This window comes from Podarcis vaucheri, assembly GCF_965113315.1.
Source record: "Podarcis vaucheri genome assembly, chromosome: 5".
In the NCBI taxonomy this organism is placed as follows: Eukaryota; Metazoa; Chordata; class Lepidosauria; order Squamata; family Lacertidae; genus Podarcis; species Podarcis vaucheri.
Window position 1 is genome coordinate 75,959,201 of NC_138763.1, and position 24,003 is coordinate 75,983,203.

The 24,003-nt window shown below is 43.7% G+C and overlaps 1 long non-coding RNA gene across 2 annotated transcripts; it reads right to left on the reverse strand.

The window, feature by feature from the left end:
• Positions 1–9,333: 9,333 nt before the first annotated feature.
• LOC309533602 lies at positions 9,334–10,856 on the reverse strand. 2 transcript variants are annotated; one of them, XR_014220309.1, is made up of 3 exons: positions 10,743–10,856; positions 9,729–9,921; positions 9,334–9,556 (listed from the first exon to the last, which is right to left on the reverse strand). It is a non-coding gene; the product is annotated as an uncharacterized lncRNA (long non-coding RNA). The 2 variants fall into 2 exon arrangements; XR_014220310.1 differs by lacking the exon at positions 9,334–9,556 and having other exon boundaries at positions 9,671–9,921; positions 10,743–10,855.
• Between the last annotated feature and the right edge of the window lie 13,147 nt (positions 10,857–24,003).

Consider the following 24,003-nt stretch of genomic DNA (forward strand, 5'->3'; position numbering starts at 1 on the left):
AGTAGCATTTTTGTAAGATAGAGGTGTTATTTGTTCTGAGTTCTCAGGTCTGAGAGGTGAGAAGATGGCCTGTTGTGGACCAGGTTGCTCTCCCTTGGAAGGAGCAGGTCCTTAGCTTGGGGGTAGTCTTGGGTCCAACACTACCTCATGAGGCTCAGGTGGCCTCAGCGGCCAGGAGTGTCAGCTGGTTCTCCCATTTTGGCCCCTTTTGGAAAGAGGTGGTGCGACCACTGCGCTCCATGTCTAGTTTGGATTATTGCACTGCACTGTCTACATGGGACTGCCCTTGAATACTATGTCAACTCCTCAGCAGCTGCCTCACAGTTTTGGTCTCCCTTTACATGAAATACAAGAACAGTAAATAAATCATAGCCTCAACATTTGGAGAGTGACAAATTGGCTATCGTTATTGTAATACAAGGGACACGGGTGGCGCTGTGGGTTAAACCACAGAGTCTAGGACTTGCTGATCAGAAGGTCAGCAGTTTGAATCCCCACGACGGGGTGAGCTCCCATTGCTCGGTCCCTGCTCCTGCCAACCTAGCATTTTGAAAGCACGTCAAAGTGTAAGTAGATAAATAGGTACCGCTCCGGCGGGAAGGTAAACGGCGTTTCCGTGCGCTGCTCTGGTTCTCCAGAAGCGGCTTAGTCATGCTGGCCACATGACCCGGAAGCTGTATGCTGGCTCCCTCGGCCAATAAAGTGAGATGAGTGCCGCAACCCCAGAGTCGTTCACGACTGGACCTAATGGTCAGGGGTCCCTTTACCTTTACCTTATTGTAATACAATTGACCATATACACATGCTTATTGCTGTAGCTTTAGGTCCTTTTCCTTAAAAGGATAAATGGACAAATTTAATTTATGAATCGCTTCCTCTGAAGTATCTCAAAGAGATTTCGCAATACAATAGAAACTTGCTTCGCATACTTTGCCAAACTTTTATTCAACATTACGAATATAGGCCATCATAAAACATCCATAAATAAAAATTTAAAATATATACAAAAACAGCCATGTAAAATATGTAATACACTCGTACCTTGGTTCTCAAACTTAATCTGTTCCGGAAGTTCCAAAACCAAAGCATTCCAAAACCAAGGCACCCTTTCACATAAAACGTAATGCAAAATGGATTAATCCGTTCCAGACTTTTCAAAAAAACACCTAAAACAGCAATTTAACATGAATTTTACTATCTAACAAGACCATTGATCCATAAAACGAAAGCAATGAACAATGTACTGCAGTCACAATCAATCAGTAGCTGAACTGGGTTCCACACAGTCACACACAAAAAGCTGCCCCAAAAAAGCAAAAACAGACCTCAGTGTAACACTCAAAATGGAAGTGTGGCACCCAAATCAGAAGCTTAACACTCAAAATGGAGCATGTTCAGCTTCTGAAAAAAGTTTGCAAACCGGAACACTTACTTCCGGTTTTGCAGTGTTTGGGTTCCAAGTTGTTTGAGTACTGAGGTGTTTGAGAACCAAGGTATCACTGTAATGAGGATTTTCATTGGATTTTCTTCTTGCTAAATAGTTCCATTCACCACTGTAAGAGATACTATTGACAAAAACTCAGCCGCCTTTGCAGTGACTTCCAGGTTAATGTCAGACAGATAGAATCCGAAGAAGTGTGCATGCACATGAAAGCTCATACCAGGAACTAACTTAGTTGGTCTCTAAGGTGCTACTAGACATTTTTTAATTTTTTAATATATTTCTACTGTGTCAGACCAACACAGCTACCTACCTGAAGATAGGATCTGATATTTTCATTGTGCCGTGATGCTGGATTACCCAAAAAAGGAGATAGCACGCGTTTGCATAGCTGGTTATACAGTGGACAATAGAAACGAATGTATTCTACAATAAAAACACTCTCTTGCATTTAATGTCCCCAAACTGCGCAACAGGTGGCTGTTGCCCATTGAGAAGTATTGAGTGGAAGGCAGAGAGGCCAGTCGTAGGTGGAGCCAGAGCCAATGACAGGCAGAGAGAACTAATTCTAGTTTTGTCCCCATCCTCTTCCCTGCTGAGTTCTACCAGGGCAAAACTGACACTAAGGAGGAGGAGGCTGACAGCCAGTGCCACCCCCAGAAAGGATGCAAGTAGGAAGGCAGGCAGGTGGAAGCAGGCTGAGGGCAGGCTAAGGTTGATGACCCATTTCCCATAATGAGCCAGCCTCCTTTTGCAGTGATGCCCTGAACATCTTTACTCAAAACAAGTCCCGCTCTTCATCTGAAGTTGGAAGGGATAGATCCTAATGCTGTAATTTCTAGCAACGTTAGAATCTCTACATTTCCAGTCGCAATGCTTTTCCAGGGTAGTGGAGGGCAGTTGTTTGAAGAATATAGTACCTATAAATACCTTGAATGAATATCACATATTCAAAGTTATATTTATCCCTGAAATAGATTGTGGCCAGCTGTAAACTTTGCAGAAATTTGTGAAATATATTTTAATATCCCTGCATTAGAAAGGAATTATTGCTTTTTAATATTACGGGTAGCCACCTATCCCCTCCTGTATAGATACATTTCTTGGGTGATTTCATTATATGCTTAATAATGCTACCAATAAGCTCAGATTTCCTTTGAATAAAAATGATTGGAAACAATATCTACCCCAAAGCATCTTTAATGTCGTTAGAGAAGGGTAGGAGTAAATTAAGCGGTATTTAGCCACCAAAGTCTTTAATTTCATTGCATCTGAGTGGGAGTGAGACATTATGAGGTCCAATTTAAAAAGTCACTAATGTTTTTACATCTGAGTAGGAGTAAATTAAACAAAATCAGTCCTGAACTGCTAATATCATTTTAATTGAATGTCATTCAGTTTCTAGCTGTTTCTACTTTACAGCGGACGGTGAGATGGCTATGGCACAACTGTTGCCAGCCAAGGTGCCACGGCTATGAGAAATGAAACTATGGTTATGTGACAGGCAGGACAAGGACTAGAATTTGGTACTGGTGTAGAAAACCCAGTGTCCTTGCATTGAAGCCTGCATGCAACCATTTAAAATATTGCGCAAATAAGATCTAAACTGCCAAGCCCGGTCATTATTACCAATGTACATTTTACAGCAGAAACCATATAGAATATGGGTTTTTATGGAGGCTGAGAAGTCAAATGAATAAATGAAATTAGTTTGGCCATGTATAATTCATGGTTTGGCTCAGTGCTGAGATCTTGATAGCGGGAGGAATTAGAGGTTGTGCTGTTGCAAGTGTTCTGCAAGCTCAAGCATTTCTGCTTCCCAGTGGAATGATTGCCCCCCTCTGCGTGCCAATTTGGGGGCACGGGGGGGGGGAACGGACAAAAGGAGGAAAAGCCCCATTGTGCTAACAGAGGTCCTGGCACAGCTTCCACTAGTTGAATCCAACCAGTTAGTTGAATCCAATCCTGTAGTAAGGCAAACCATGCACACACTTTGAATTTATTTATTTTTAATATATATTTTTGCAAAAGTATACCACACAAGCAAACAAAACTGAATCACAGGCCGGGGGGTGGGATTTGGAATATACCTTTTGTCTGACAAACAGCAGACCCTTAAATGCTGAAAGCCAAATTGAGATACCCCTCCACTGGTGATGAGAGTGCCTGGCAGCCTGGAAACACTGGGTCAAAGTCCTATTTATTTGTATGGATATTCTATGTTGCCTCGTTGTTGAATGCATTGAACCAAATTCAAGGGTTCCTGCTAGCTAGCACAGTGGAGTTTCGCCCATTTTTGCCTCTGTCACTGTCCCCCAGTGGTATGTGACACCACCACCCCAAAGGGATACTTCCCCTTTGGTTTGATAAAAGTTCCCCATTTTTGGTTTAATACTCAGGGAGAGAAATAAAACACTCTCCAGGCAGCTGTTGGATCACTTCATAAATGCAAATAGGTAACTAAAACATAGTAGGGTAAATGCAAGTAGGTAAATAAAACATTTAGGGAAGTGCGAAATCCAGAGAAATAGTGTTCCATATTAGCCTGGGCGATGCTGCCAGATCCGATTACTTTGCTTCAAAATGTGGAGTGAGTGAATTCCTTGAGCATCCCTGCCCATCATATGTGTCTGTGTATGTTTTGAAGTTTTGACTTCTATTCAGTTCAGTATGGCTTGTGCAGCAAAAGATTGTGGTGCATTATGTCCATGAACAGTAACTTAGTTTGATATAAATTGAATATCCTTCTTCATTCATCTAGGTGAATGACAAGATTCTCTTGGCTAATGACATTTGGATATACATTTATTCGATTTCGCCGAGTGCTGTGGTTTAATATATATCTATCACATCTAATTCTAGCAGCTCTTCTCTAACATTGCTTTATAATTTGGGAGAGAGTTTTCGGGTCTTGAAGTATGGCAGGCAGCTTTATGAAACTCTGAAGGCAACGCTACATTCATCTGACCTTCCCTCTGCCCATGGACCCCCGGGAACTGTTTTATGAGGGGAGTGAGGGATATCTAAAAGAAGAACTCACCACACCTCTTGCCTTCTTGTGGGGGGAAATCATCAAGGCAGCTGAACTGTTATAAAATGGACACAAGTTTGCAGTATAGCTCCACCATAGATGTCTCCTATGGGCAAGATGAATGTGTTAACCATCAGCTGACATCACACCCTGTGCAGGATGAAACACTGATAATAATTTTTGAGCAAAGATTTGCTAATCCCGCTGCACTCCCATACTAAAGCGAGGCTCTGGTTTACTTGGCTATTGAGCATTCTGGAGCAAGTTCAGAATCCAGACCAAGCACATTCATTCATGCACCCTCTCTTTCTCTAAGGCATAAAAGAGTGCCACAGCTGGCTGCCTATATGCTATCAAGCCAAGTTCAAGGGTGTGAACAACCTGGGTCCAGAACACCTGAAGGGTCGCCCGATTCCTTATCAGTGAGGTCTTCAGGGGAACCGCTGAGGCTGTACCTTTAAAGCACATTTCTTTGAAGTACACTCAAAGAGCATTCCTTTCCTCAAAGAATTCCGGACACTGTAGTTTTGTTAAGGTTTGCTGGGAATCACAGCTCCATGAAGGATAAACTACAGTGCCCAGAATTCTTTGAGGGAAAGAATGGACTTCTAGTGTGTTTTCCTGTTCTAGGCACTAACCCAGGGAGGGGGGGGGTCCTGTCTGGGTCCTGTGCCCAAGCCATGGGGGACCCAGGATTTTGTACACCACTTCAGATGCCACTCTTATTTGAGAAAGAGCAAACAAACTTAAGCACAGGTTAGCCACTGATTTCAGTGTTTGCAGAAACCGAAAGCACTTTCATTCAACATGCAGAGCTCCTACATCATTTATCCCTTGATACTGTTGGACTGCAGGTTTGCACTACTGCATTGCACTACACTATTTATTTATTTATTTATTTATTTATTTATTTATTTATTAACGACTAAACAAACAAACATATTGTGTTTATGTGTATGGTTATTATGTATTTTGTTTTTATGCAAATCGAAACAAGTTTTTATTGTACTTTATTGTATTTATTTTGTTTATATATAGATATTCTTCTGTATCTATCACTTATAAACTGTGCTGAGAGCTTTCAGATAGTTATCAGTTTTTGAATGGAATAATAATAATAATAATAATATGTTGAGCAGCAATAGCCAACGCTGTGCCCTCCAGATGTTGCTGTCTGTTGACCACAATGTCTGCGGCTGATGGAAGTTGGGAGTCCCGCTGCAGCTGGAAGGCGCCACATTGGGTAGCCTTAGCAATGAGCATAGAAAGCCAGGATTTTCCATAAAAGTGGCAGAGTTGCAGGCTTATGTCAGCCAGACCTAAAAGCCCACTATATCCTTGGTACGCTGCAAAAGAGGCAGGAAGACATAGATCTTTTCCAAATGTTTTTCAGAGCAGCAGCTAAAATATAAGCTTGGGCATTCTAATATAGAGCAACCTTAGTTGTGCCTTAACATTATCTCGACAGGCAAGATGAACAAAAGCTAAATGGAAGGAGGCTATGATGCATCAACGCTGGTCAATACGACCCATAAGCAACTGCAGTTCCTCGTTTCTCCATCTCATTTACTACACAGCTATCTCTCATTGTGTGAGACCGTGTGCCTCTTAAGTCGACCGAGTCTGGAAACAAAATCAATACCGAGGAAATCCTTTTGTCGTTTTTGAAGGCATAACATGTAAAGAAAGCTAAGTCAATATGCCTTTTAATAATGTTTCATGGAAATGCCTAGATTTCCCCTGTTGTGATATAATTAATTGAGCTGCCTGCCACCCACAAGGTATAGCCTTTCCCTTATATAATTCTCCTTTTGCTTAATTGCCGCTCACTTCTCGGTTCTATTTGTCGTGAGCTATTTCTTTCCCTCGCTCCGTTTTTTATGGTTCTGGACGTGCTTTGTACTTAGTTTTATCTTTCGGAGCTTTGGCTTCTAAATGTCAGCATAATTTTTCTGCCTTATAATATTGGCGATGTTATAACCATCCATCAGTCCCAAGGAAGAGCAGAAGAGATTAGATACCATTTGTCTGTATTGGTTGCTCATTGTAATGACCTGGTGGACAACATGAACAGATAATCTGTTGCTTTGATGGAAACTAATTAGTCTTAGGACTGACAGCATCGGAATAGCTTTTGTGACATTGTTTTTTAAAATGATGACTACCTCACCATTACCACTGTTGATCTGCAGCTCAGGCGTGTTCTTCAATGATTTCCCTACACAAGTGGCAAGGAGGGTAGCTCTTCTTTTCATTGCCAAGATGGAGCCATTGTGATCAGAGTCTGGTTCCTTGTCCCCTAGTTCTGGACCTCCTTCTTCATCCTCTACCTACAACCCAATTCTTCTCCCTTGTACCCATTCACTTTCTCTCCAAGTACCCCCTCTTTGTAACTCATCACTGTTCTCCTCTGTATCTGTGGCCCCCAAACCAGCAAGAAAAGTCACACAAAAAACTCAGGTGCTGGACACAGAGGCCTGCCTAGGTTCCCTTGTGCAGGGACAGATTTAGAGCTGTGAGAGCTGTTCACATGCACTGGGAGATGAGACGAGGGGGGTACTTTCTCAAAGCCCAGTGAGCAAAGCACTGGTCTTGGGGAGAAGGCATAAGGTGCTGACAGGGCCCTGGAGTCCTCCTGCCTACTTCCCAAAACCTAGTTAGAGCTTTTACAGTTTGGGGAAGGAGGTGAGAGGGCTCTAGGACTCTCTTAGAGCCCCACACCTCCTTGCTAAAGCCACCTGCCTCCTTACCTATCATATGAGGGCTGGTGGGGGCACCACATTTTGGCGTTTCGCAAAGCGCCATAGTACCCGAATCTGCCACTGCTGCACTGTATTGGATTGGTCCTCCCTTGCACCTTTGTCAAGGAGCTGTGCCAGCATCTCAGAAGCCAGGAGAGACCATGGATCAGAAGCTCATGTTTGCTTTTCAGTGCCTTTTGCGCTCCACCAATGACTTCCTCCATGGTCATTGCCTTCCTGCTCCCCCCATCGGTTTGCCTGCCTCCTGCCCTGCCTCCGCTCGCTGCTTTCCCTTCTTCCATCTTCCTCCCTCCCTTCCTCTTTCCTTCTCCCACAACTCTTGCCCGCTCTCTGTCTTTCTTTTGTCTGTTTTATATATTTAGATATTTCATTATTACCATTTCCAAAATCACATTCACGTTCAACTATACCTTTCCACCATTAATATCTTTCTTTATAATAAAACATTCAATAACTTCCCTTCTTCCCCTTACCTGGTTCCTTTGATTTTCCCACCATCCCTGCATATTCTTATATATCCATTTGGTTCACTTTCTCCCCTTATTATTCCTTTATTATATATTATACTGTTGAATTTACTTTAATCCTGCTAGTATTTTCACATGTTTACAGTTTTCCATATACTCCACACACAAAAATCCATTCCTCTTTGTATACTTGCTCTTGCTCTCTTTTTTTACTTGTTAGACCTGCTGACTCTGCATATTCTATCATTTTTAATTGCCATTCCTCCCTATTAGGGACCTCACTCACCTGCCATTTTGGGGCCAACAAGATCTGAGCTGCTTTAGTGGCATACATAAATACATATATACTGAGTACTTCCATCTGTACCATTCACAAAAGGAATACCTCTGGTTTTGGGGAAAACGTTTTTGAAAACATTTTTTTCATCTCATTATATATCATTTCCCAAAGTCTTTCTTCTGTCTGAGCCTCACTGGGCACTCCACTTACACTTCTAATAGTGCTGCTGGCTGACTGGGGAGGGGGCCCTGCAGGGCGGTTGCAACAGCTCAAACCAGCAACTGGATTCCTTCACCGAAGAACCCAGAGAAGTCTGAGCTCCTCACGCAACTGCCCAGAGCAGTGGGGGAGCAGCCTAGGGAGTGGGCAGGCGCGCTCCTAGCCACTCTGAGCCAGAGTGGAAAGGCGAAATTTTTGCACACCCCCTGGGCTTGCACCCTTGGCATGGGCCAACCTAGCAAATCCCTAGGAACACAACTCACTGGATGCCACAAAGGGAGCAACTATAGTGATGGTGTGAAAAATTCAATCTGAAATTGTAGGCAACAGTAAAAGTTGTGTATAAATCCGATTGCCATATACTTTCTTAGGATTTTTCTGGTGGTGGCATCTGTGTTTGTTTTAAGGGTTTAGATGCCAAGCTATTTCTCACACAACCCAAACCTTTTAAAAAATATCTATCTATCTATCTATCTATCTATCTATCTATCTATCTATCTATCATCTATCATCTATCTGCTATTATGTCTTAAATTTGCTCCGAATCGCTGCGGCGTTTTATTGTTCCAGGGATGTTTACTTATCTGTATTGGTTTAAATTGCTTCCTTTGCTTATTTTTGTGTGCTCTGCCTTGGGATGGCAGATGAAAGGCGGTGTGAAAATATGTTGTTTCCCAGCATCCGCAATCCACTCCCTGCCTCCCCGAATAATTGCTGTTAATAGGACTGGAAAAGTTGATGATTAGTCGAAAGTGTCTGGACTTCATCTGCAGGACATCATGTAGCAGCATCAACCGGTGCTTTGTCACAATCGGCAGCAGGGCCCTCATCCACTTTCCCTAATCGCAGCCGAGGCATCCAATGAAGACAGAATGCCTCAGCGGCTAATTAGACATGGCAGCTTACAAGGAGTTTACATGCGTAGCTAAAAAGGCCGGAGTGCTGGAAATGTCAAGCCGATCTTTCTCCTTTCCTGAGTGATTTGCAGCCAGCGATGTACCTGGTTGAACATTAACACCACAGTTTGCTGAGTTCCACCAATATCCTGCCACATGCAGGGATTGGGCTAAAAAGGAGCTGTTCTTTATTTTTATTTTTTTGCAGTGGTGGTTGCTCAGTGCATTATCCTAAAAGGCATCAATCTCCAACCCATAGATTTCTTTTTAAAAAGAAAAAGAACAAAGCACAAGATGATCTTCATTATTTGGAGTGGGAAGGCTCTATCTATGCCTTTCCAGACTGATGCCACTATTCCTTTTCTTTTTGGAATATTGGTTTCCATTGGGGTCTTGGAAAAAGGATGTAGAGGAAACGAAGGGTCTAATAATATACTGAAAGAACCACTACAGCTCTTCCCTGTTTTTAAAACAAAATAGCTTATTGGTAATGCAAAAAAAAACAAAACAAAAAAAACAAAAAAAACTTGCCATCTTAACCATCTATTTAGTAACAAAGGTCCGAATATATAAGTATGGACAGATTGGTTAGTACTGTATTTCAGTCAATCAAATGGATGAACTGTGCTCACATGTTAGAAGTGGTGTGATTTCCCCACTTCTGTTCCATTTAACACCTTCTGGGTACAGAATTACATGGAAAAACCTCAATATGAACCAAGCGACATACGTGTAGATAGCCTCCAGCTATTTCCAATATCGTGGAAATCCCACATATTTGTGCACAGTCCAGTTCTCTTCCCATTGTCCTGCACTGAGAGGAATCTGTGGGGGGAGATAGAGAAGAGAGAACTACCGTAGCTTGCTCACATATGTGAAGTGCTCTGAATCAGTTTGCAAATCCTATTAAAAAGAACTAGCAAGGGAGCTGAAAGAATAGGACACCCATTCAGACTTGACTTCTATAATTTAGCTGGGAGTAAATCCTATTGAAGGGACACGGGTGGCACTGTGGGTTAAAGCCTCAGCGCCTAGGGCTTGCCGATCGAAAGGTCGGCGGTTCGAATCCCCGCGGCGGGGTGCGCTCCCGCTGCTCGGTCCCAGCGCCTGCCAACCTAGCAGTTCGAAAGCACCCCCGGGTGCAAGTAGATAAATAGGTACCGCTTACCAGCGGGAAGGTAAACGGCGTTCCGTGTGCTGCGCTGGCTCGCCAGATGCAGCTTTGTCACGCTGGCCACGTGACCCGGAAGTGTCTCCGGACAGCGCTGGCCCCCGGCCTATAGATGTGAGATGGGTGCACAAAGCCCAGAGTCTGTCAAGACTGGCCCGTTCGGGCACGGGTACCTTTACCTTTACCTTTAAATCCTATTGAACTTAATGGTGCCTACTTCTGGGTAGATATGCATAGGATAGTACTTCAGAGGAACAGAAGTTATCATTTTTGTCTGAAAGTTAGTAAGTCACAGGTGACCATTCTCCTGACTTCTCAGTCTTGAGGAAATTCACAGGCTTCAAAGTCAGCAAAGCTGCCAGGTAGAAGAAACATGTGGATGGATTTGCTGGCCTCCCACTTCTCTCTTGTTACCAGCCCTCACAAACAGCATGTAGGGTCCTCTAGGCTTCTAAATTACTCCACAATGCCTTACATGGAACAATGCTATCCAGAGGCATTGTGGGAGAAAAAACTGTGGCCCATCAATGGCCAGGGAGGCTGCCATCTTCCCAGTCCTGCCAACAATGAGTCTGAAGCAATGTTACATCATAAAGCAGCAGCGTTCCATAAGCAAGGCATTGTTTATGTGTGTGTAAGCTTCCCCCTTTAGCTTTGCTTTTGACCTTTGATGTGTATACAGTAGTACCTCGGGTTACATACGCTTCAGGTTACATACGCTTCAGGTTACAGACTCCTCTAACCCAGAAGTAGTGCTTCAGGTTAAGAACTTTGCTTCAGGATAAGAACAGAAATCGGGCTCCGGTGACGCGTCGGCAACAGGAGGCCCCATTAGCTAAAGTGGTGCTTCAGGTTAAGAACAGTTTCAGGTTAAGAACGGACCTCCGGAACGAATTAAGTACTTAACCCGAGGTACCACTGTATTTTTACCACCCACCTTATTTCTGTAAGCTGTTTTAAACTTTTTAATATTGTGTTGTAGTGTTGGCTTTTGTTGGAGTGTCCTGCCCTGGGACCTTGGGGTGAAGGGTGGAATAAGAATATCAGTGCTTTTTTCTGGGGGGACGGGATGCGGAGGGGACGCATACCCCTAAACATTTTGTTTGGCCTCATTGAGGGGCAGTATTTCAATATGAGTTGGAAAATGAGACTACCCCTAAACATTCTTTTTTAGAAAAAAAGCACTGATAATAAATCATAAATTTTCACCATTTCATTATATTTATTTTGGAATCACCTAGAGGTGCTGCTAAGGAGAAAACAAGTTTCTCCTTTTTCCTTGTCACCAAAAGACGGTGTGAAAGGAAAACTAGAGAGCTGCTTCTGCAAGTCTTTCATTTGATCCCTAACATCAGCCAAACAAGTATGTGCAAGCTTATGGTGAAAGGAAATGGATGATAAAGCTGGCCATTCCATTAGGCAGAGTGAGGCATGCTAATAATAATATTAGTATGATTTTTAATACTGCCTATAAATGGGACGCGGGTGGCGCTGTGGGTTAAACCACAGAGCCTAGGACTTGCCGATCAGAAGGTTGGCGGTTCGAATCCCCGCAACCGGGTGAGCTCCCGTTGCTCAGTCCCTGCTCCTGCCAACCTAGCAGTTAGAAAGCACGTCAAAGTGCAAGTAGATACATAGGTACCGCTCCGGTGGGAAGGTAAACGGCGTTTCCGTGCGCCGCTCTGGTTCACCAGAAGCGGCTCAGTCCTGCTGGCCACATGACCCGGAAGCTGTACACTGGCTCCCTCGGTCAATAAAGCAAGATGAGCGCTGCAACCCCAGAGTCAGCCACGACTGGACCTAATGGTCAGGGGTCCCTTTACCTTTACTATAAATGGACCAGCACATTATGGCACCTTCCTGCGTACCTCAGTGCTTGTCATAGATCATGGACCTCCAAAAAGCAATCACCATACAGTCTGTGGCTGCATTGCCCCAGGCATGCTTACTAGGAAGCAAGTCCCATTAAGAACAGACAAAGAGCCCTACTAGATCAAACCAATGTTATTTCCACATTTGCCCTTTTCTCTGTGATTGCCATTCTTTCTTTCTTTTTATGGAGAATCCACACAACTGGCTGTTGTGAACTGCCCTATGATTTTCAATGAAGAGTGGTATACAAATTTGATCAATTAAAATAATAAGTAAACAGGAAGCCTTTAATTGCCATTGGAAAGGACCTTTGTTGAGTGAGGCTTACTTGTATATTAACATTACAGGAGAACCTGGACCACGGGAAAGGGCACTTTACTATACTATAGCACTATATTAAGTGGTGAGCGGAACCTCTGATTTTTTTAATTCATCCAATTATAGAAAAGCAGTTCCTCAGCAGGGCTAATGGACTTTTATGTGGAGTAACCCAAGGGTCCATCTGGTGCAGCCAGATGGTAATATTTTGTAGTATGGCGCCTTGTGCATGGCCAAAATTTGACAACCCCAAATGAATCTTCTCTGTTGTGGATCTTCTCAATTTTGTGGGTCTTCTGAATTTCGTGGATCTTCTCAAAATCACCATGCAGCCCTAAATCTGAAACTGGTGTGGCATCCAGTGTCCAATCCAATACCTTTGGGAAGTCCTCAGACCATTGAGCTTAGTGAGACATGCTTCTGCATAAACTTGGTTAGGACTGAGCTGTAAAGCCAAATCTTTCACACATCCTAAACTGCCAGTAACTTAAGTGATAGTTTGGGAAGTGAACACCCACCCACCCACGAGAAAAGGAAAGATTAATGCATTGTGCATATGCCCCAATTCCAAGTGTTGGAGAATTATAAGGAAATGTGCTTAGTTGTGTCAGAGTTTCCTTCTTTCTTTCAAAGTGACAAAAAAAAAATATACTTGCAGTAACTCAGCAACAAGTAACCATAGACCGGTTTCCAGCCGACAGCAGTAAGCTTGTTTTCCTTCAAATGTTTTTCAAGTTAATAAATCCTTGCCAGAAGGGATTCCATGGGGGCAAGAAGATACTGAACATACTGAAAAATTAGCAAAAGCTTCTTCCGTGTTGCTAATGACTTGGTCAATTGAGGATGTGCAATAAAGCTCATTTTGGCTCATTGTTGAACATAACTTGCTTGATTCCTTGGTGTAGAAAATATGAGCTTTTGATATCGCTGTTTAGAATAATTGACTCATCTGAGCCCCGTTTGAACCCCATGATTCATCGCTTCTCAAATTAGTAGGGACATAGTTAGGCTAATCTGCGAATATAATCAACAAAGCCTTTGCGGTGCCTTTTGCGATAATGGATTAAGCTGTCATTTACAGTATCTCTTATTTCAGTTATGATCAGGCATAGAAGTCCAATTAAAATCTCTCATTAGCAGATTTTCTTTCCAAGCTGCCCCTCTATTAGATTCTTTTTCCAAAAAGAAGAAGAAAAGAAAAAGTTTTGGACAATTGAAGTGTGTCAACCTGAATGGGTGTTATTTTCTTGACGGCGTGAGTAGCTTTACCTTCACATTTAAGATACTCAAGTGTCATGCATTTTGAGGGCCATCCATCTTCTCAGGCTGCTCCACCCACCCGGGCGAGGACCACATGGCGCCTGTTGCTCTGTCCCCATCTCTGCTTTCTCTTGGGCATTATTTTGTTGTCAGTTCTTCGGTTTATTCGGTGATTAATCATCATTCGGACGCTCCTGTTGGGAGGAAACAGAAAAGAGGCTATTCCTGCAGGTGGTTTCTCTCTTGATTAGTCAAAGTCATAATGGGCTCACTGCTGAGGCTTTGTTTGCTGTTCTTCTGAAGACTGTGAGGCTTGTTTCTTCTCCCCAGCTTAACTAAGGCTGCAGTCCTATGGATGTTTTCTTGAGAGAGAGAACTCAGCGAGACATTTTTCTGATTAAATGTGCACAGGATCAAGGGTGCCCCATGCTATAAAGGGAACATGGTGCTACCAACCCCATGTTTCACTCGTGGTGGGGTAGGGAGCCAATTGCAGGGGGAAATCTACATCTGCTTATTCTTTTCCTTGGCCGCTGATTCTCTTCTGCAAGCGCATGCACACATGCTCAGTTTTTATATAGAGTTGTATCTCAGAAGTTGAACAGAATCCGTTCTGGAAGTCCATTCGACTCCTGAAACGTTTGACTTCCAAAGCGTGGCTTCTGATCGGCTTCTGCAGACATTTGGAAGCTGCGGAAGCCCCATCAGACATTTGGCTTCTGAAAGAACGTTAAAAAACCTTAACACACTCGCTTCTGGTTTTCAATCATTCGGGAGCCAAAACGTTCAACACCCAAGGTGTTTGGGAGCTGAGGTACGACTGTACATAAAAAAGGTTCCACTCTCACAATTACGTTCCAAACCTGGAAATGATCCCAGCTGAGGAGAAACACTTGCTTAGTGCGGATGTCCTGTTAAGGAGATAATGCTTGGGAGGGAAACCCCCTTCTGCCCGTTGACCCTCCCCTGTAAGTCCACTTTGCCCATATACCCCATGCTATTGAAGCAAATGTGTGGCTGGGACCTTCCTGTTGCTGAGATAGTATCTCGTTTGGTACAAAGAGTTTTCTTCATTAACATACTGTCATCCGTGTCAGCGAGGAAAGGACACTGCAGGGCCCATCTTCATTGTGGTCCATGTTCTTCAGAACTCTTTCCCTAAGGAGGTCCACCTCAGCCCCAGCCTGACCTTTCCTTCAGAAAGAGGAACCAGCGGCGTAGCGTGGGTTGTCAGCACCCGGGGCAAGGCAAGTAATTTGCGCCCCCTAACCCCTAACCTGCCGCCGCTGCCAGCTTCTTCTTGCTGCTGCCTGGTCTGGTCTGGTGTGGTTCTCTCCCGTGCTCAGCGCTGCGCTGGGCGGCCGCTGCACTGTCCCTCCCCCAGATAGTCCCTCGCTCTCTCTCCGCACCGCACGCCTGGCACCCACCCCCTCCACAGTGGGCGGCGACCCAGCGGCTCGGATCGGATTCGCACAGCCAGCACTGCAGTGAGAGAGAGTGAGTGAGCCAGGTAGGGGCAGAGAGCTGCGAGTGCGAGCGCCCCCCCAGATGTTGCGCCCAGTGCGGCCGGCCCCCCCTGCACCCCCCACGCTACACCACTGAGAGGAACTAACTGGGTTTGCTTTGGAACCTATCAAGAAGCATTTATTTAAGAGCTCTGCCGCCCTCCCTATATCTTGCCCCCTTGCGGTCAGTTTTTGTACTTTGTGATGCTTAAAATGTTTTGTCGGTATGGGATTTGCTCTTGAGGATTTCATGGTACAGTTGAATGTATGGAAGCTTCCATTGAGGGGGGATATCAATCTAATTAAAGGGGAGAAAAAAGATAATGTCCTTGCATTTTGACTACTATTTCGACATAATGGGGCACGTTGTGATCCTTAAAGGAGTCATACAAATACAAAGGAATCATTGGGGGAATAAATGTTTTTGCCTCTTGCTTGACTTTGAATCTGCTTCAAAATAAATGATTTTTATTTTTTTAAAAAAATGCCTTTAGAGAATCTTCTTTCAATGGGACTTCTTTCAATGGGACAGAAGACTTTGGTGCTATCAAAAGAGGACACACAATCAGGATATGTCTGTGGGAGGGGGATGCAGCAGTAGCTGGAGGGGTCCTGCTGGGCCCTCGGACTGTTTGCTGTCATCATGACTGTACTGACCCATCACAGGACAACTGTTCCCATGCCTTCGCATTTCGACGGCGACTTGGGGTATTTGCAATTCACAACCTCAGCAGTCCTTAAAACGGCAAGCTCAAGAAATTCAGATGCCTTGGGAGCTACTCTAGCCTGGTAGGGAGAAAATGCTGAAGCAACACGCCAGTCCTGACGGATGAGGGACACCGAGCACAATGCAGCCAGAGTCAGGCACATCCAAGTGCTATTGATTTCAGTGGAAGTCTCTGAAGCTTTTAAAATATGGACAGATGACCTCCAACAGTACGCAAGCCACACTGAGCTCCTTTTGCGGGAGCAACCACCACCACCACAATTAATAATAATACAAAGAGGATTTTTCACACAGGTTCTCAGGGGGGATAATTTCAGATATTATAGCGGCTCCAACAGAGATCCAGCACAGGAGAGGGACTTATCATTTGCAGCTAGGGCTGCAAGCGTCAATCAATGAATTGGTGTGAATAATAGATTACAGCCTTTTTGTGCAGTTAAAATGTCCTCGCCAATGGATACTTGGGGAGAACAAAATGGCTTTTTCCTCCACCATCCCTGTGCCAATTTAGTTAGTGGTCTGGAGGAGCTGTCCATCCTCCCAGCATCCCTTTACTTCCTTGGATCTCCTCTTGGGTGCCATCTCCACGATTCCCAAACATTGTTCCTCCATTTGTAATGCTTTCTCCAGCTAGCTTCTCTGCCACCCATGACATCTTTGAAAGATCGTCCTGTGATTATCAAAAGAGAGCTGCATGTATTGAATTATTAAATCGCATATATTAAAACAATTACATATTAGCAATGGCAATTAAAACCGAGCAGGGGACCCCCTGCCCCCCCTCTTTCTCTGAGCTGTGCACACTTCCTGCCCCTGCTTCCGCTTGTCATTGTCCTTCTGGAGCACTTCTCCCTTTCCTCTCCCATCCAGTCTCTCTGCGCTCTGCCTGGCTCAGATGCCACTCCCCATTCAGGTGCAGACCTGGGCCACCCAACTGCTGGCAGCGATGCAGGACCCTCAAGGGGAGGAGTGAGAGGCGGCCCCTAGCCAGACACAGAGGTGGCTTTGGCCCTACTCTGCAGCCGGCCATCTCGTAGGGGGTCACCCTGGGCAAGGGTGGCAAGGCTGTCTGGCTAGGAATGGAGGGCAGCTGGCTACTTCCAGAGGCACACTGGGGAAGCAGTTCTGCCTTGGAGCCCAGGGCCTCTGGAACGCAGCGAAAGGCACCAAGCAAGAAATTTCATTTATATATGTTATATATTTATGCATTACTATTTTTTGTTGGATTATCTTGGCCAAGGCAACCTAAAGTGACTTAAAAGCAAGCAAACAAAACCCCAAGTAGGTACATTAAAAGCAGGATGGAGGGAATACAGAAAAACAACCCACCAGCTTCTGAAAAGACACAGATAGTTAGAAGCCCAAGGCCTGGTTATCCAGGAAAGTTGTCGCCTGGCGTCTAAAGATGACACCAGACAAGCTTCCCTGAAGAGAGCATCTGTGATGGCCTGGGACTCTGGCTCGGGCTCGGACTCGGAACCAGAGGAGTCTCAGTCCGCACCAGATCCTCTGCCTCAGGTGGCATCCAAACCAAGTCTGGGGCCTGATTCTGAAGAGTCCCAGTCTGCACAGGTTCTCCTGCAACAAGCACCAGCTGGGCCGAGTCAGGGGCCTGAGCCTGCCCTGGCTCCAGATGCGGGAATTACCTCATTGCCCTCAGCTGGGCCATCACTTACAGCTGCTCCACTACTGGTTGGGTCAGAAGAGGCTGAGGCGGCCTCTGGGTCTAGTAACCCACCAACATCTCCCAAGCTGCAGAGACTAAGGTCTGAGAGAAGGAGAGACCTGAGTACTCACAGGAGGAGTGCTCGCCTTCGGTCGAGACAGGGAGGTGAGTCACTGGGGGATCAGGACTGGCCGTTACCCCGGCAAAGATAAAAGGCTGTCTAACCCCACCCCAGGTTGTGGGAGCAACATTGCTGTTTGCTAGAACCTGCCTGCGACCCTTTGCCTGACCTAGCCTGGTTTCCTGCCTTGGCCCTGTCAGACTGACTCCTTGCGGAATCCTTGGATTTGGGACTGGACCTGGACCGCGTTGCTCGGGTAACCCCCGTGCCCAGCACAGCATCCCACAAGCAGGGAATGGTAAGTGATGGGGCAGGAATCAGGCCACCAGCTTGGCCATCGCAACAGTCCGCTTGCAGGGAATGGCAATGTAGTTTGCAGGCGGTCCAGAAGGACAGCCACGCTCCCCAAAGGGGAATCTTAACCAGGGCGATGAGCTTAAGTCGCAAGGGAGGCTCCTGGCCTTGCAGAGACAGAGCTGGCCCTCAGCCTGTCACACACACACTGCACATCAAGTGCTGTAATGTGGGTTGTGGCCTGCTCCCCAAGGCGGCTTTTTGTCTCACAGCTCATCCCAGGGAGGTGTGCTGTGCCAAGACAACCAAGATGACCAAGGGTCTGGAAACTAAGCCTTGTGAGGAGTGCTTGAAGGAGCTGGGTATGTTTAGCCTGGAAAAGAGGAGACTGAGAGGAGATGTGATCACCATCTTCAAATATCTAAAGGACTGCCACATGGAGGAGGAAGCATGCTTATTTTCTCTGGAGGGTAGGACTCGAACCAATGTCTTCAAGCTGTAAGAAAGGAGATTCTGACTAAACATTCGAAAAAACTTTCTGACAGTAAGAGCTGTTCAGCAGTGGAACAGACTCCCACAAGAGGTGGTGGACTCTCCTTCCTTGGAGGTTTTTAAGCAGAGGTTGGATGGCCATCTGTCATGCATGCTTTGATTGAGTTTTCTGCATTGCAGGGAGTTGGACTAGATGACCCTTGGGGTCCCTTCCAACTCTATGATTCTATGAATTACAATTAAACAGGTCATCACCATGATGTCCTCAAGCAGCAGGGTTTTTGTTTTTTACTATAATTTTTACTAGTTTTCAATTACAACAATCCAATGATAGCCTCATTATAACAATGCCAAATTATAACACAATTACTAATCCCAGCCATTCAAAAGCCAAATTATATAATTTAGGTGGCCTCCCGCATGCTAGAATTGATGGTTTGATGATTTATTTCTGAGTTCCAAAATCTTACACAATTACACTTCAGTAAAAATAACGATCCCTTATACAACAACTGCAATATTAATGACATCCATTCGTATGAACACATTAAATGTTTATAAATCTATAGATGAAGCATTCAAACTATGTCCTTATTTCTCCTTTGTGTGTCAGTTATTCTGTCTGTGGTGTTCTTTCCTGTCCTTGTAAAATATTACAGTGGTACCTCAGATTAAGTACTTAATTCATTCCAGAGGTCCATACTTAACCTGAAATTGTTCTTAACCTGAAGCACCACTTTAGCTAATGGGGCCTCCTGCTGCTGCCGCGCCGCTGGAGCCCGATTTCTGTTCTCATCCTGAAGCAAAGTTCTTAACCTGAAGCACTATTTCTGGGTTAGCGGAGTCTGTAACCTGAAGCATCTGTAACCTGAAGCGTATGTAACCCGAGGTACCACTGTATGTCTATCTTTACCCAGCCATTGCTATTCTCCATCATGCCTTGGGCGGAGCTAATATCCCATTGTTGTTTCAGAAGTTCTCCATGCGGTTTTCAAGCTTTCCACCTTCATGGAAGGCCCCTTTGTCAGCCACAGAACCATTGATCACTCAGCACTTACTCTTGCCCTACATGATCTGAGATTGCTCTCAACACTCCTCTGTAGCTGCACATGGCAGGGAGCACGATGGCATGGGTGAGTCAGCTCTCTTTCAGGGAAGCTCGTCCACAATGACTGATCTGCTCATTAAGGAATCCTCCAAAAGTTCAAAAGCCACTGTCCTAATGGACTTGTAGAATGGACCAGGTTTGGTACTGAATAGAGTTTAGTGACTTCTACAATTGCCTCCAAAGTCCTTAAAATGCACAAATGGTTTGTTCACAGACATCTAATATCTATGATTATGTCGAAAAAGTCACTTCAGTGTTTCTTTATCATCAATTTGCTAGCGAGAAACAACCTGCTGTAATTATACTGTGCTGGGTGTTCTTTACGGGGGGTGGAGAGTTACCAGATTTCATTCTGGGCACATTAATTCACGACTAAAGCCAAATAGGTCCTGCATTCACTGTGTATCTTTTCCCCTTTTTTTTGTAAAGGAGCCTGCGTCCTTGAATGAAGCTTTATTGAAACACACAGATAGTTCCAAACTGATTCCTCTCGCCTATGATCAAGAAACCCAAATGCCATCATGGCCAAAATTTGCTTTTAGACTAAATGAAAACTTTTGCATAAGTCTGCTTCATTGTCATTTGATTTGATTTCACTATATTCTATATTTAGTCAGTTGGCTATATTTAGCCAATGAGTCATTTGGGATATTGCAAGATGGCGACATAGTAACCAAAGGTGCTTCATTTGGCTCCTACATTTTTCGCCTTTTACTGCTAGCATTGTTTTGCTTCTATCCCTATTTTGCTGAATTTCTTGCACCCAGGTCCCACGCTTAAATTTAAAAGGCAGCAATATGGAAAGAATCCTTGGTTTGGCGAGTGTGGCCATCACACATGGTCCCCGGACATTTGACGGTCTATTGATCCCTGTCCCACCACTGTGATTGCTTCCCTGCTGCCACCAACCCGTTTCTCTCGGGGAAAACACAGAGTCCAGACAGTTGTTAACATTAAATCAAATAAGCAACTTTATTTTATAAGCATTAACAAGTTTGTGGTTTCAGATAATTTTTCTTGTCAGTTTCTTAATCTTAGTTTCTTTACCGGCCTATACCTTCCTAATAACTTCTAACTGATTATCCCAACTGTCTATCTGACTCCTCCTAACAGTTTCTCTCACTCTCTCACATCAAAACTAGACCAACCCACAGACTTATCCTCCCTCTTCCTTCTCCAACTCCCAACTGACTTCCCAACAACTCCAACTCTAACTCTAACTCCTCCCCTTGGGTTCCCACTGGCCAATCACTACACACTCTTTATGACCCACCTAGGAGGGCAAATGCCACAGCGAGCGCTAGGGGAAAAATGAAGGTGGGGAATACCCACTTGTGCGTGATCAGCACGCGTGTTCCTGCTTACATGTGCACCAAAAATGGTGCCCAAAATGGGCAGGGGCAGAATAGAGATATCCCCACTTACACACATCCTAGTGGCGTGTGTGGTGGGCCAGAATGGAACCCCAGTCCCAGCCAGCATGCCCAGTGGTCAGGGATCACAGGTTCCATTGCCCAACAACATCTGGAGGACCACAGATATTCCATCCATCCTCTAAAGTGGTACCTTCTATTTTGTGAAGTTCAACCTAAAGTGACTAGTTGGCTCTTAATAAATGTTAAATATTGGTTCGCAGGAAATTGACACTTTGATTGCTCTTTAAAACATGACAAGGGAGTAAGTACGTCCAAATGATTTGGCAATTATGTAAGGAAATATTTATTTTATGGAAAAGCAGAGGACAGTGCTCCTTGATGTGAGCAATCTACATAACCTTGTGATTTTTAGACTTGGTCTTGTGGGAACTTTCTCAGCTATAACTTGCCCTTTGCTGTCCATACCACTTAAACCTACTGTGTTTTAATGGAATTTATTTATCAATATTTTAGTTACTCTCATCCGTTTTTATTTCGGGCAGCTCTCTACTTGCTTTTTAACAACACCTTTAATGAGCATATAAAGTAAACGGCCCAAGTTCTCGAGTGGGCTCATTAATTTATCCTAGGATTCATCAACAGAAAAACAGTACTTCTCTGGACGCAACAGAGTCTAACACAGTTACAGGGCAGGGGAATATCCAGCATCTGAGCAAAGGAAACCATCAGTTGCTTTGAGTTGGAGAGCCTTTATAACTGACCAGTTTAGCTGCCACTATTGTTATGTTCCCACACCTCTGTGGTATTAGATTTTGTATGCAGTCCCTTAGGATACATTACTTCTTAAAGGAAAACTTAGCTGGCAAATAGGCCTAGGCCTGTTAGAGATAGGCATGTGGTCAGTCAGAACGACAGTTTTGAGAATGTGAGGCAGGGAAGGGAGTCTTTGGACTCAGCTCTACAGCTGCAAATAGAACGTTTTAAATGTGTTGTTAAATTGCAATATACGAATGTGACAGTAGATGGTGGCAGTGAGCTATGCAAAATTCAATGTATTTTTCAAAACTTTTTTAAAAATACATTTTCACAATGTGTTTTTTTAATATGTGTGTAGATTCCACCTTTGTGTCCTTAACAATGAAAGAAATATTGTTCACTGGGTGACTTTATACTGGGGCCTACAAATTAATTGCAATATATGTAAGGGGCAAATCCATCTAGGGACACAAGGAAAGGCAGTCCTAATGTTTTATTTATTTATTTAGCAATGTTTTTTATATTGCTTGATGGTTAGGAAACCTCTAAGTCAACGATTCCCAATTAGTTAAGTACTGCAGACCCTGTTTTTCAAAAGCCATGCAATGGATCATGGACAATCCAAATGCTGGGATTTCTCATAGGTATAAATAACCATATATAAAAAGGTGAAAGAGGCCTGCAGTATATCTGCAGCTACTAGCCGATTTGTGACATGATATTTTGTAATTTCTTTGATGTGTGAGAGATGTTGAATTATTGGCCACCATCACTATTGCTTGATGATTTTTTCATTTCAAAGGTGTTCATATCCTGCCTTCCGCTTCCTTAACTTTTTTTCCCCTTCTGAAAAGAAAACAAGAGGAAAAAGTTAAACTAAAGAACAGGTTGGAAAAGATGCAGTATGAAATATGAAGAATCGTGGGACCAACTGACCACTTCAGTGATTATGAAAATTGTAAACTATTTAAAGGCGAAAATCCATCGCTGTTCTTCATTAGGATCTGATTACCTGAACCATTAACATTTGGCTTTTATTATGATGATTGTGAAATGCCGTCCACATTAATGGACAAAAGAAGTTGACATGGTTTTCTTGATTAACCCATCAATAATCATTTGGAATAATTTTTCTTCATACACTGTATGAAACATTTGCATGTCCTGTAATAATGGGCATTGCGGTCTCAGTAAATGAGCATTCAGATAATCTACCTCTGGGAGAAAGGTTCTACTTTAAAGCTTTGCTAAAAGAGAGTGAAAGAAGCTAAATATGAAATTTCCTTTTTAAAAAAGAATTGGTGTTATATTGCAGAAAACTTTTCTTCATAGCAGAGCATTGGGGTCTGCATAACGGTGCATAACCACCACTTTCAGGGTTTGTGCAAAGACCCCTCAGAATCTGCTTCCCATATTTACCTCATGAGGCAAACTTCTTCAAACAGTAAGAAGTGCTCCAGACCAACAAGCTATATTTTTTGCAGTTTTTGTAATTGTTAGTTTTAACCTGTTTTTAAAGTTGTTGTAAATTTCAAATTGTCGTAACCTGCATTATTACAGTGGTACCTTGGTTTAAGAACAGTCCGCTTTAAGAACGATTTGGTTTACAAACTCCGCAAAACCGGAAATAGTGTCTTGGTTTGAGAACTTTACCTCAGTCTAAGAATGGAATCCGAACTGTGGAAGGGCACCAGTGGTGGGAGGCCTCATTAGGGAAAGCGTGCCTTGGTTTAAGAATGGTTTTGGTTTAAGAACGGACTTCCGGAACGGATTAAGTTCATAAACTGAGGTACCACTGCATTATTATTATTATTATTATTATTATTATTATTATTATTATTAATGCCCATAATCAGAAGTTGACTTCTGCATAGGGATGTGGGATAAATTAGGTTTGGTTAACACTTCAATGTGAGTTACCTTCATTCACACTTCCTGAAAAAATACACAAACCAAAACATAGCTACCCTTCAAAGTTCACACTTCTATACATTCATAACGCAATTCAGAAAGAAAGAAAGAAAGAAAGAAAGAAAGAAAGAAAGAAAGAGTGTTTTAGGGGAAAGTGTGCATGAAAATGCAGATAATAGTGAAAAGAATATTCAAGAATGCACTATATTAGGAGAAATTGCTTGCAAACTTGTATATCAGGCAAAATCACATATGCAGATGTCTATATTCACACCCCAATGCTGATAAACACTTCTGAGGTGTCATTTTTTGAAAGCATTGCAAACCGAT